A 13,216-nucleotide genomic window follows, 5' to 3' on the forward strand; every position below is an offset into this window, starting at 1 on the left:
GTTTGTGAACACAGGGGTTTGCAGTTGGCATTTAAGAAGCTGTCTACTCTTCTATTCCCCAGAAGAAAGCCTTCAGATCAAGAGACTTTTGGACCGAAAAAGAATGCTGTGTCTTACATTCTATTGGTTCTTTGCAGGCCAATAGGAGCGAGTCCTGGAGTGCCCCTCCTGAGGGACCTGTCACAGTGAGTGTACTGCTTTTCACCCTCGAAAACATCACTTCTGTGTATATCCATGACCCAGCCTTTCACACCAGAAATAAACACAGGCATTGACATCATTTCTGCTCTGCTTGGTGGTTATCGGGAATCTTAAATAGTGTCCTCTATATCCTCCCTTCTATCCTCCCTGTTTTTCTCCCTCTCCCTTTCCCTCCTCTCCCTCCTCCCCCCACCTCATTATTGCTAGGATTTATTTTTAATCTTCTTTGAAATACTTTTCCCCTTTTCTTCTTTTCAGTTCATGTTTTTGATTAGTCTACCTTGGAATCATCCAAACAACCTCTTTTAAAAAAAAAATTGTAAGGTCTGGAGAGATGGCTCAGTGTTTAAGAGCACCTTCTGCTCTTCCAGAGCTCACAGGTTCTATTCCCAGCACCCACAGGGCAGCTCACAACTGTCCCTAACTCCAGCTCCAGGAATGCAACATCCTCACACAGACACACATGCGGGCAAAACACCAGTGCTCATTAAATAAAAATAAGTCGTTTAAAAAATTGTGTGTGTGACAGAAAGAGTGTGGTGGGGGTGGGGAGGCAGAGGGAGGGGGAGGGGAGGGGGGAGGGGAGGGGGGAGGGGAGGGGGAAGGAGAGGGGGAGAGGGAACCAAAGAGGTCTATGTATACCACAGAACCTGTATGTGGAAGTCAGGGGAATTCTGGGAGTCAGAATCATATTTTTGAGACAGGGTCTTTTTTCTGTTGCTTCTTCACTTACTCCAGACTAGTTGGGGTTTTTTTGGGGGGGTACTTATTTTTTCTTTGGTATATATCTATCACTTACATTGTTGAATTTATTCCTTTACTCACCCCCTTCCTTTTTCTGAACTGCCTTAACAAGTCTTAAAGCAATGGAGATTTCACTACAGACTCCTTACGATCTTTTAAGTCTTAGATCAATGATTATTTCTTCCTTTTAATCCTGTCTAAAAATTAAAAGAGCTTCTGGTTGTCAGTACATCTCTATTCTATGCTTTTTAAAATTCCTTTGTCTTTTTGCTCATAGTGATTTTCACATTTTAATGTTTCTTTTTCTTTCTCTACCCCCTACTCTCTTCTTCCTCCCTCTCTCTTCTTTCTCTCCCCCCCCCCCCAGCCTTGGGGTTGAACATTTGACAAGATACGTGTTCTGCTAATGATCTATGCCCCATAGCCTCCTATTTTGAGACAGGGTCTACCTCTGTAGCCCAAGGCTGGCCTCAAACTCACAATCTCCCTGTCCTAGTCCTCCTCCAAAGGCTGGGACTCCTGTCATGCACCATCTGGCCCAACTAGGACCATTCATTTCTTGATCATCTTAAGTTAATATTTTCTTTCCCTTTTCTATTGGCGTTTTAGTTGTCAGCAAAGTGAGATGCCAGAAGCTGACGGAGGAAGAAAACTTAACACGTGCAAGAGGAGACACCTTTTTTCTTGTGGCTGGTCGTTCCTAGAATTATGAGTGTAAACATCCCTAGTGACAGAGCTGTAAAGGGTTTCATTCAGCAAACGCTTTCTATTACCTCAAGCTTAGATTTCTAGTAGGATTTATCCGGAGAATTCCAGGAGCTCACAGGCAAAAATCTCCCAGTAAAACAGCGGTTCCGTTTGAGCAAATATTTAAATCACATTTGGCTCATCTCTTCTAACACAGTGAATGGCCCCCGGGACATCGCAGATTGCAAACTTTATGGCCATTTATTTATCTTGCTAGTATTTCTTGATGCTGGCTAGTTATCGGATACATTGGTATATGTTAGGGAAGCCGGCGGTTATCAGAGAGGATGCGCACAGTGTCCGTGCAGAATGTAATGCCAGGGGCATCTAAAGGCAAACAATGATGATTCAGGGATTCCGAGCTAACGTCAGCTTGCCCCAGGCTACGTTCTCTGCTGAGTACCTTGGAGAGAGGACCTGACCGGTGCTTCAAATCCACAGAAGAAAGCCAAACTCTCCTCTGCAGGATCACAAAACGCCTTCTGGAGAGACTACTCAATGAAGTCTGGGATGCACAGGAATTCGAGGAAGGAGAGACATCCAAATGACTGAACTACCTAAACCTGGTTCTCGCTGAGCTCGTCACAGGGAGGAGGGAGTCCGAGGTGAGCACAGGATTCCAGGACCTCCACGGGTGACCATGCCAACTCCCGAAGCCAACTCCCGTCTCGCCCTTTTACCGCATGCTCTCCATGATCAGATTGTAAGGGGGGATGGCAACGACGCCACTCAAAGCCCATGTCCCAACACAAAGCTGAACTTTGACCCTTACACTCGAATGTCAAGTCTTCGAGTCTGTGTTTTAATTTAAAAAAAAATGGTGATACTGGTGCAAGACCTTTAAAAACAAGACCTGGAGAGCATAAGACGGAAGCCTCCTTGGTTACGTGACCGGGCATTTCAGATGGTTCGGCCTATGTGACAATGCAGACTGGTCTCACAATAGCTTCCTCCGCTTCTGTTTCTCCTTAGTCTAAAGCAGGGTTTCTCAACCTTCCTGACACTGTGACCCCTTTAATGCAGTGCCTTACATTGTGGTGACCCGCACCCATAAAATGATTCCCATTGCTACCTTATAACTGTAATTTTGCTGCTGCTATGAATCGTAGGGTAAATATCAGATACGCAGGGCTTCTGACATGCAACGTGCAACCCCTGTGAAAGGGTCATTGTGTTCCCCAAAGGGGTCGGGACCCAAAGGTTGAGAAACACTGGTCTAAAGCAACTTGCTTGCTCTGATGCTAACATATCCTCATGACACATGGTGCATACATAATATTTGGTGGGAAGCAGGTGCTATATATATATATATAGATATAGATATAGATATAGATATAGATATAGATATAGATATAGATATAGATATAGATATAGATATAGATATAGATATAGATATAGATATAGATATAGATAGATAGATATCACGCATTACCAACTCTGGGATACTACATCAGACGCCCCAAGTGTCGGTGCTCCTGTAGGACCTGCCTTCTGCATAACATGTGTACAGTTATTCTATGCACATCTCTCAGGAGCGTGGCATAAGGGCCACTTTCTGCTGTAGTGGCTGTGACAAAACTACCTCTAGCCATTCTAGATGGGTCAGGAAGAAAATAGGCAGTTAAGTAATACAGTTGCATCTGCACCTATAAAGATGCTCACTCATAATTGCTCTCCTATAAAGTCTCCATGCCACACATTCAGAGTTACCAAGGACCGGTACCATGCTGCCTCATGGCTTTCATTCCTGCACTGAAAGGTCACGCAGGATGACTGGGACAACTGCACATCTAGAGCCTTCGGTTTACCTTTTAGGGCCCCCTCCTGGTCATGTTTCCCTGGTCAGTCAGGGCTCCCTGAATAGTAGCCCTTCCAGTGAATTTGAGCTAGCACAAGATATGTAAGTTCAAGATGAGACAGGAAGACGTAATGGAGTGAGGGGTAGCCTTGCCTCCCAGATCCCTGGAACCAGGCAGCCAATGGTTTGATTTAAAGTTAATTGGTTAGCCTACCAGACCTGCGAGGATGACTACAATCAAAAGCAGAAAATAGATTAGGACCACCGGTGTGGCATTGTTGTTGGGGGATGCAAAGTGACCCAGTAACCTTGGAAAGCAGTGGAGTGATTTCCTTATAACTCTTAAGCATGTGCAGAATCACCGGGAGACTCAGAATGTCCACAGAGGCAGCGACATCTCACACAGATGTTTGCACATCTCCTCTGATGGTTACTCTCGACTGTCAACTTGACGGGAGTTAGAATCACCTAGAAGACAAATCTCTGGCACTTCCAGAGATGTGTACCTGAGGAAGAAGGCTCACCCTGTGGCACTGACCTATGGGCTGGGGTCCCAGAATGAACAAGGATGTGAGCCAGAGCAGGGTATGAGCACCCGTGCTCTCTGCCTCCTGACTGTGGATACAATGTAACCAGCCACCCTGTGCTATGCTGCCAAGCCATTCCTGACACGACCAAGTAACTATTCCTTCAAGCCACGAGCCAAAATAAACCCGCCTTTAAATTGCTTTTGACAGGTACTTTGTCATAGCCTCGAGAAAGGGTTAATACAAACGTCTTTCGGCACTGCCTGCAAAAAATCAAAGGTGGAAGCAATCGATCGAACCCGCAAACAAAATTAATAGTTAAGTCAATGTGGCACAGGCGCACCCTGAAACGCTCAATCTGTAAAAACAGGAAACGTATAACATTCGCCATAACACGGATAGAGAGTACCGAGTGAAACCAGCTAAGTGAAAACAGCCAGTCGATAAAGACTCGTCCTTTTATGAGCACACTTACAAAAGGTACCCAGACAAAGACAGCAGGCAGAATTGTGGTTCCCAGGAGCTGAGCAAAGTGGGGAAGGAGGAGTTAAGTGTTCTGTGCATAGTTTTGTCAGATGGTAAGAGTTCCACCAGGTTAGGTTAGAGAGACAGCTCTGTGAGGAAGAAGCCTCTTCTGCAAGCTTGAGGACCTGAGTCCCTATCTTCAGGACCCACACAAAGAAGCCGAGGACATCTGCACCTTCCTATAGCCCCAGCACTGTGGGCAAAGGGTGGACACAGGGAGACTTCCAGAACTCACAAGGGCAGCCAGCCCTAGTCCAAAGAGTGAGCTTTTTGTTCAGTGAAGGACCCTGTGTCAAGGCAGTTACTCGGAGAATGTCTGAAGATGGCTTGCCCATGTGTAAGAAAGCGCGCATGGGCACATCATGTGTTACACCCCACACAAGTACACCCCGTATACCCACAAGAAAAGGGCTTAATGGTTGGAAGTGATGCTCACACAATGAATTGTCAGATCTTTCACTTAAGAGTGCTTAAGATCACGGCATTTCCTGCTCTTCCAGAGGATGCTAGTTCACCGAGGACCCACGTGGCAGCTCAGGGACTCCAGTCCCAGGTGATCTACCACCCACTTGTCCTGCATGTGGCGCACAGACGAAATACTCATACCCATAAAACAGAATTAAGCAAATCCTTTGTGAGAGGTTAAGATGGTGTCAGTTTTTTGCATACTTTTTAATTGTTAGGTGATCTGACATGCAGTTTACAGCAGGGCTTAGTGGCCGGTCAGATTTGCCTCTACCTCTTAAAAGTTACTAAACCTGGGCTACTGGCTTAGCTCCCTCAAGTCTCGGTTTCCTCTTCTGAAAAAAAAAAGTGAGAATAAGAATACCTAATTTATGAGGACTTTCAAGAAAATTAAATGTGACAATAATCATGATTAGCATATAAATCATAGACAATTACGGTCCCTTGTTGCTTTCAGTTTAGTTTAATTTTGCTTTGTTAGGGGTTGTCTTGTGACTCAGGATGGACTTGAACCCACTATGCAGCCGAGGATGACTTTGCTCCTGTCCTCCACCTCCCAGTGCTGGGATTATACACATGCAGGATCTTGTCTGGTTTATGCTGTGCTCGGGACAGAACCCAGGACTTCCTTCAAGCTAGGAACTCTATCAATGGAGCCACCCACATCCCTAGCCCAAACTTTGTTGCCTATGATTAGCATCAATACCATTAGCTTAATTCAAAAGCTCACACATTCTAGCAACTCAGAGAAGGATGTGCTCCCAAGACAAGGACTCAAAATAAGTGGCAATTTAACCCAGAGCAGAAATCCACCATTCTGGACTCAGATGAGATCGTTTCAACTTCCGAGACTTTGGACTTTCAACCCACCCCCACCTCCACCTCCATCCCCACCCCCCACTGCCTGCCAAGAATACACAGAGATGACATAGTAATCAGAATATGACTATATACAAATGTCTGGCAGGTTGAGATGAAAGATGTTTCAAACCTTGCCAAGACACACCCTTTAATTCACTCTTCTGAGTCCATGTTATGTGTTTCTATAAATCTCACAGCTTCCGTAGTGACTGCTGGAATAGACCGGAACGGCTAGACTGGCTAAATGATACTTAGAGAGGAGACGCTACAGGTCTTAAAATGATGGCAGGGGACATGAGGAGGCAGTGCAGTCATAGGTAGGACATTTATATCACATCTCCTCCCCACCAAGGCTCTGAGGCCATCGTGGAATAGGGGACAGAAGGACTGTAAGACCCATAGGTTTCGACGACCAGGGCAAAGCTCACAGCAATCCTAGCTGCCAGGCCAAGACCTGCAAAGTCAGTCTAGAACATTCAAACAAGGAAAAACAAGAGGCTCGCTAGCCCCCACCCCATTTAAGAAGCCGTGAAGGACCCAAGGAAAAAGAGGACCAGTTTTCTTTAAATGTATGGCCCTTAGTAAGTTGGCCATGTTTCAGTGGATGGCCAAATATCTATGGTTATACAGAAAGCAATAATTAGGTTCTGGGTTATTAAAATAAGAGGACTGAACAGGCTCTATTTAGGAGTATATATTTTATACGTGTGCGCATGTAATAACAATTAGTGAAAAAAAGAGACCATGAATTTGAAGCAGAGTGGGGAGGGATATATGAGAGGGAGAAATATTTTAATTATATTAAACTAAAAAAGTAAATAAAAAATGCACACGAAGTTGAGGAGATGGGAGGATTAGTGTTGATCAGAAGGAGCAGAGGAGAATATGATCAGAAAATAGCGTATGGATGTAATTTCTCAAAGAACTGATAAAAATAGAAAAAAATGAATGAACTTAATGCTATCTTCAGTTATCGTATGACTAACCTGGGTACGTTTAATTGCAAATTTAACTTGGGGCATATAGATATGTATGTATGTGTATACATATATATCCACATGCAACTACACATATGTAGCCACACACATATACATATATACATATACATATACATATACATATATACATATACACATATATGTAGCTATACACATATACATATATAGATATACAAACATATATGTAGCTACACATACATATATACATATACATACATATATATGTTCTTCCCAGATCTGTGTTCTAGATATTTTTCACTGTATAATAAAATATCACTTAAGGCTAGGAGTTGTGGCGTTCACCTGAAATCCCAATAGTTTGAATGCAGAGGAAAGAAGATCAGTTGTTCAAGGTCATTACATAGTGACCTGGGCTACATAAGACCCTGTCTCAAAACAGTGTCTCAAAACTGATTTAGAGGAAATTAGTTTGAAACTTAAATATTTAGCTCTATAACAAAAATAAATCACCTGAAATCAAATACAAATTTATTAGCGAGCTGTCACATTTGGTTAATACTTGGGTAACATTCAAGGAGCAAACAACATAATCAATATCTCTAAGTCGTTAAATGCATTAAGAAGTAGAGGTTCTAATTAATTCTGATTTCTATTTCAAAGAAAGGCAAACACACCATAATTAAATATTGCATTAAAAGGATGTTGACTCTCGGTGTCTGAAATTATGGACATAGACCAGAAACCCACATTCCTGAACATGACTCCAGGGACATCATTATACAGAACTCTGGTCTTTTCCACAGTCAAGAGAAAGGACCACCGTCACAGTAGAATGAGAAGTCTTGACAGAAATGCTCAAAGGCCAACAGGGTTGTTTCAGAGAGCTTCCAAGGCCTGCTGTGAGGTGGCACTGGTGGGAGAACAGGTGTTGGGAGTTTGTCCAGGAGTCACTGCCACCCTGAGCCACCACAGCACAAGGCAGAGAAGGAGTGAACCTGACCAAACGTGGGGTAGTAAGAATCTTCCTGAAAAGCTTCCATTTTAAAGTGTAGACGACAATCATGGGCCTTGGAATTAAAAACTATTGATGCCAGAAAGGTTACCCTTGGGACAGGCAGTAAAAACCACTAAGAAGGGATTAAACGACGAAACAACGGTTGTAAAAACTAAAACAGAACCCCTTCATTTAGATTGAATAGCTCAACTTGGCAGGGAACTGTGCAGGTTTCCGACCGTCCTATGCTAAATCGTCAAACACACGTACTCTCAATCAGCAAAAGAAACAGCCTAACGAGATCTTTCTGTGGTAGACACCTGCCTCAAACAATGGCACTGATCTCTGAGGGATTTTAAACAGCTGTGCATAAACTTCAAAAGTAATTTGCAACCAAATTAGTAAATGTCACCCTTCTTCCCACAAGACACAGAATTTTTTTTTTTTTTAAAGAGAGAAAGCATCCGCACTAAGCCTGCCATTTTACACATTCTCAGAGATAAGGGGGTGGGGGTGGGGTAGGATGAAGAGGATGATTCACAAGGTTGGGGTGCGAGTGGGGTGAGGCACTCAAGAGCTTAGGAGAGGGCTTCTCCAGCAAGCAAACAACCCCTGGGGAGGGAGAAGCAGTGGAGGGCATGGCTTCCAGGACAAAATAAAACGAGAGAAGGAAAATGCATGGAGCGATTAAGTTCTGTTTCCTTGAGTCCTGAACCCCCACACCCACACCCCCACCTCCCTAGCGCCCCCACCCCCGCCCCGGAGACTTTAAATTCTCTTTGCGAAATGAAAGGGAAAAATGAGTCTGACTGTGAAAACAAAGGCAGACCCCACCAGATCACACAATTCCCTGGTCTAGGTTTGTGTTGTCAAAAGGCACCTGCAGCTTGAAGGACTGGGGCTTGTGCACAAACGGTCCATTTTCCCCCCGGCTGACATCCCAACAGCCCAGTCTCTTTCTCCGCACCCTCCCATCTCCACACATACCCAGCTGTGTCACCACTGAATAATCTTTTATTAGCACCATGGCCAGCCCACATAGTGGCAGGACAGCTCAGAGGACAGGGCAGTCCTGTGAAGCTCCCCTTGCAGAAAACACCAGAATCACTAAGGTTCAGCCGGACATTGGACCTCTCTCCACGCCCACATGGACTCATTAAAGTCTCCCGTGGCACTTTGATAATTCCGGTTTTTAAAACTCCAGTGGAACAAAGAGGTTACATATAACAAAGTGAATTTTAACATGTGACCCTCAAAGCTGGAAAACAATCTCTTTTTATTCACTCTTGAAGTGAATACCTCAACTTTTAAAAACATACAACAAACACCTGAAGTCCAGCCCCAGCCCCTGAAAAACAAAACAAAACAAACACAAAACCCCGGAATCAAGCGCTTTAACAAATTCCCAGAAAACTAGGTGTTCTCCACGGAAATGTCTCCTAGGACAGAGAACACTTCTTACACGTCTATGGTTTTTTTTTTTTATTTTTTATTTTTTTGTTTTTGTTCTTGTTTTGTGGAGAACACATAAAGTTGCAACTGTTTTCCTTTTCCTAGCCTGCCTTTCCTCGGGTGCTAAGGAAAAGCAAAAGGGAGAAGGAAGCGCCCCTCCATCCCTAACCCCAGCCTCCACCTGGTCAAGGTCACCAGCACACAAGAAACCAACGACTGGGGTGGGGGTGAGCCCCAAAGTTTGCTTTTTTCCGATTTTGTTCTCACCCCTGCCTACTCGGGCAGTCTTCTACCCTTCCTGGAACACTTGCAAGGGATACTCGGTGGCCTCTCAGGCCCCGATCTTTGGCACCTCCAGCCTGCTCTCTCCTCGGTGGTGACTTGGGGCTCTGGGTCCTACCTGGTGTCGTGGCCGCAGTCCCAGCGCAGTGCCGCTGCTGCTCCGATGGCGGGGACTGGCGCGGGCCTGGCGACCCGAGGGTACTCCGGGCGGCGACACCGGCCAGAGGGCGCTCGCCACGCCGGCTCAGGGACGCGCGCCTAGTTGCGTTCCACGAGCGCTCTCGGCCTTCCTCCCGCTGGCTCTGTCCCCACCCTCCATCCTCACGCCTCACTGGCCACTTGTCGCTCTGCCGGGACTGGGACCCGGAGGCTGCGGGAGGTCTGGATGAAACAGTCACCGGGCGGGGAGCGACGCCGCAGGCAGCGCGAAGCGGGACGGACGCCAGAGCCTTAGCCGCCAGAGTGCCAGAAAGGGGGGCGCGAGAGCAGTCTCTTCTGGCTCGGCTGAAAAACCGTAAATGAGCCGCCAGTGGGAAGGGCTAAGGTCGCCGGTAGAAAGAAGTGTTCTATTTAATCCATTTGGCATCACAAAGGGCTTGCAAGCGTTGCTTTTGTTTTGGTTTGCTTTGTAACTACCTAGGAGTGTGTTTGGGTGCAGCTCTGTGGCGGTATAGAGGTTTGATTGAGTTTTATGAGTGATTTTTGATGTTTTGAACTGCTGTAAACTTCAGCAGCAACTTTGCGTCACTAGGTTCTATTTGTCTTTTTAGGGGTTTTTATGCCATGCGCTAATGTTCATGATGATCGTAAAGGGTGTCCAAAAGAAAGGGGTGGTAGATTTTTTTTTCCCCGCACTCACAGAATTACGCTTTTATTGTTTGGTAGAGGAGGACCAGATTAGTATGAGAAATTATAAAAATTTCTACTCTACCTTTCTCCATGTTCTCCTCAGCAGGCTTCTGATTACTGATGTACACCATGTTTAAATGACCCCCAGGTACTAAGAGTTTCAGCTGCTATTGTACTCACTCTACAAGTGAAACACTGAGACATAAGGAGTGCTTGGTGACTTGATCAAGTGATACTTGGGGCTGTGTTAAGACGCCACATAGGGGACTCTTCCCTATAATGTCTATGAACCTATCAAAGCCAATGCACACACTTTTTAAAGGTCACAAAGATATTTGGTCAATATTAACCCACTTTGCCATTTGTTGATACGTAAGCAGTGAACTGTCCCACAAGTCAGAATCCTACAACACAGAGGCTGTGCTCCCAGACCTGGAGTGTGATGTCATGAGGACGTCAAAGTCTGGCACGTTGTAGGCCTCCACTATACTTCGGCTGTTACATTTGGCAGAAAAGTATGTCATGCCTGGGAACAAGGTCCGGGGGCTTGGAGGAATGGTGCCCATTTCAGCCTGTGTCTGTGCTGCTACTGATCTCCTCGTTCAAAGGTGGATCACCTGTTCTCCAGCCAGTCTTCAGTGGATCCTAAAGTTAGGAAACATTTAATTCTCCCTGACTGTTTCCTACTGAGTGTCTTAGGAGGTTAAATATATGCAGGAGCTCCCGGACTTTCATATGTCCTCTGATTAATTATTTAATAGTTAATTATTTAGACCAGGCAAGCACTCTACCACTGACCTACATCCCCAGCCTGTTCCTGTAAATCAGGGTTCGGTTTACATACAAATGACTGATGTTGGAACACAGTAAATACTTATATATAGTAGGCCTGCGCCAGGCAGAATTAGATACATTGTTTATTTTATCTTCATAATCTAATGAAGTAGCTGACATCATCACCACTATTATCATCCCCACTTGACACATGAAAATAATGTTTTGAAATATTGTATAATATAATCAGCATTATATTATTATATCTCATCTTATTACATTATATTATGTGATTAGAAAGAAGCAGAATCAGGATTCAAACCTTGAGTACTCTTTAGTATCCCTCTTAAACATGACTGACTACCAACCTCCGTCCCTATAGCACTGATTACAGAATTTGGCCTCCATCGCTTTAGGATCTCTGGGTTTGGAAGGCCTGTGGTCTTCTGATAACTAGAGTGTTCAACAGTTAGAAGTTCTTTACCCTGAAAGCTAGATCTTCTGAAAAAGATGATTTCCTATCATGTAACTCGAGAAAAAAAATGATTTTATTTTGGCTTTAACGGTGTATTTAGAACAAAAGCATGTAATTGTATTGCTGGTCTACGTCAAGTGCAGTGGGAATCTGTGGACCTCTCTTTTTTTTTTTCTTTTCTTTTTTCCGGAGCTGGGGACCAAACCCAGGGCCTTGTGCTTGCTAGGCAAGCGCTCTACTGCTGAGCTAAATCCCCAACCCCGACTGTTTGACCTCTTTACAGGGCGCGACCAACTGCAGAGTTGCAGGCTTCTCCAGGCTGCAGAGTGCTTTTTGTCTCCCTTGTTTCAGATACTCAGCTGCTGCTCAAAACCCTCCACACCTTTGTTTCCTGGAAGAGGGGATGGCATTTCCGGGAGAGGATGGTGTGTGGGCGGCTAGATTCTGCCCATTGTGTTAAAAACACCCCAGCTTTCAGTTGTGCGTTTCTTTTCTCTGATGTCTGCCCTAATGTTTCCCAGAATTACACCGAGTACCTTGGTGGGGCAGTTGCCTCATTCTGCCTGGGAAAGACTCCTCCCACCGAGGGCTACGGAGTGACTTCTTCCTGGACCTGTCGCAACTTGGAATTTGGAAAAGAATCCCCATGGCATCCATCACCCCGCTTTCCTCTCAGACTTGGTTGAAGATCGTGGCTCCATCTCCTATGGAATCCACCACTTGCACCGTTCTCTGGGGTTAGCCTTCCATTAGGGATTCAGAATAGAAAGTGCAAAGAACGGTTCCTAGTTTGAGCCTCAGTTTGGAGAACAATGGAACTTTGGAGAAGTAGGGTGAAGACAGGGTCATAAGACAAGGACATTTCTTGCTACAGAAGACCACCATTTGGAGGACATCAATCCAGATGATTTTGTGAGGTCTTTGGCATCCAGACATCCTCCTTTTAAAGCCTGGCAGAGACTATTTGCAAAGTGACCTCCAGCCTTAGTCTCTTGAAGGAATTAGAGGTCAATGGAATATTTTAACCAAAGGCTCAAGTAACATGTGAAAGCTAGTGCAAATTTATTTGGAAAATGTAAAAGTTGTGGGTAGATAAAAGTGACAAAGGCACGAACAAAATTGGACATTTAAACTCACAACACGGGCAAGTGTTGGCTGCTTACAAAAACAATTTTACCCTACAGTCTGCACTGAAACTTCATTCATTACTGTTCATTTATTTTACCCAAAAGAGATCTTTAAACCTGGAAGCAAAAATTGAATTTTGCTGGGAGTAACTCCAATGGCTGTAGCCTGCTTTCTTATTTTGTTTGATCCTTGAGGCAGGGTGTCCTGAAACCCCTGGCTGGCCTCAAACTCATTACAGAGCTGAGGACGACCTTGAGCTTCCAGTCCTTCCTGCCAGCAAATTCCCAAGTCCCGAGTTTACAAGCTCGCATCACCAAACCAGATTATATTGCTGTTGATAATAAGAGTGCCTTCAGCTCTGTAGACGGTGAGTCGGAACAGTGAAAGATGAAGGCAGTCTAGTCTAAGAGTAGAAATGGAAAAGTGCTTAATTTT

At 44.8% G+C, this 13,216-nt stretch overlaps 1 protein-coding gene across 1 annotated transcript in view; it reads right to left on the bottom strand.

Annotated features, from left to right (window-relative positions):
* Prkcq (protein kinase C, theta) overlaps nucleotides 1–9,848 on the bottom strand; it is a 132,294-nt gene extending 122,446 nt beyond the window's left edge. The window contains exon 1 of the mRNA NM_001276721.1: nucleotides 9,674–9,848. The gene's annotated coding sequence lies outside the window, so the exon portion shown is untranslated. The remainder of the gene's footprint in view (nucleotides 1–9,673) is intronic.
* Nucleotides 9,849–13,216: the final 3,368 nt, after the last annotated feature.

This window comes from Rattus norvegicus, chromosome 17, assembly GCF_036323735.1.
Source record: "Rattus norvegicus strain BN/NHsdMcwi chromosome 17, GRCr8, whole genome shotgun sequence".
Lineage (NCBI taxonomy): Eukaryota > Metazoa > Chordata > Mammalia > Rodentia > Muridae > Rattus > Rattus norvegicus.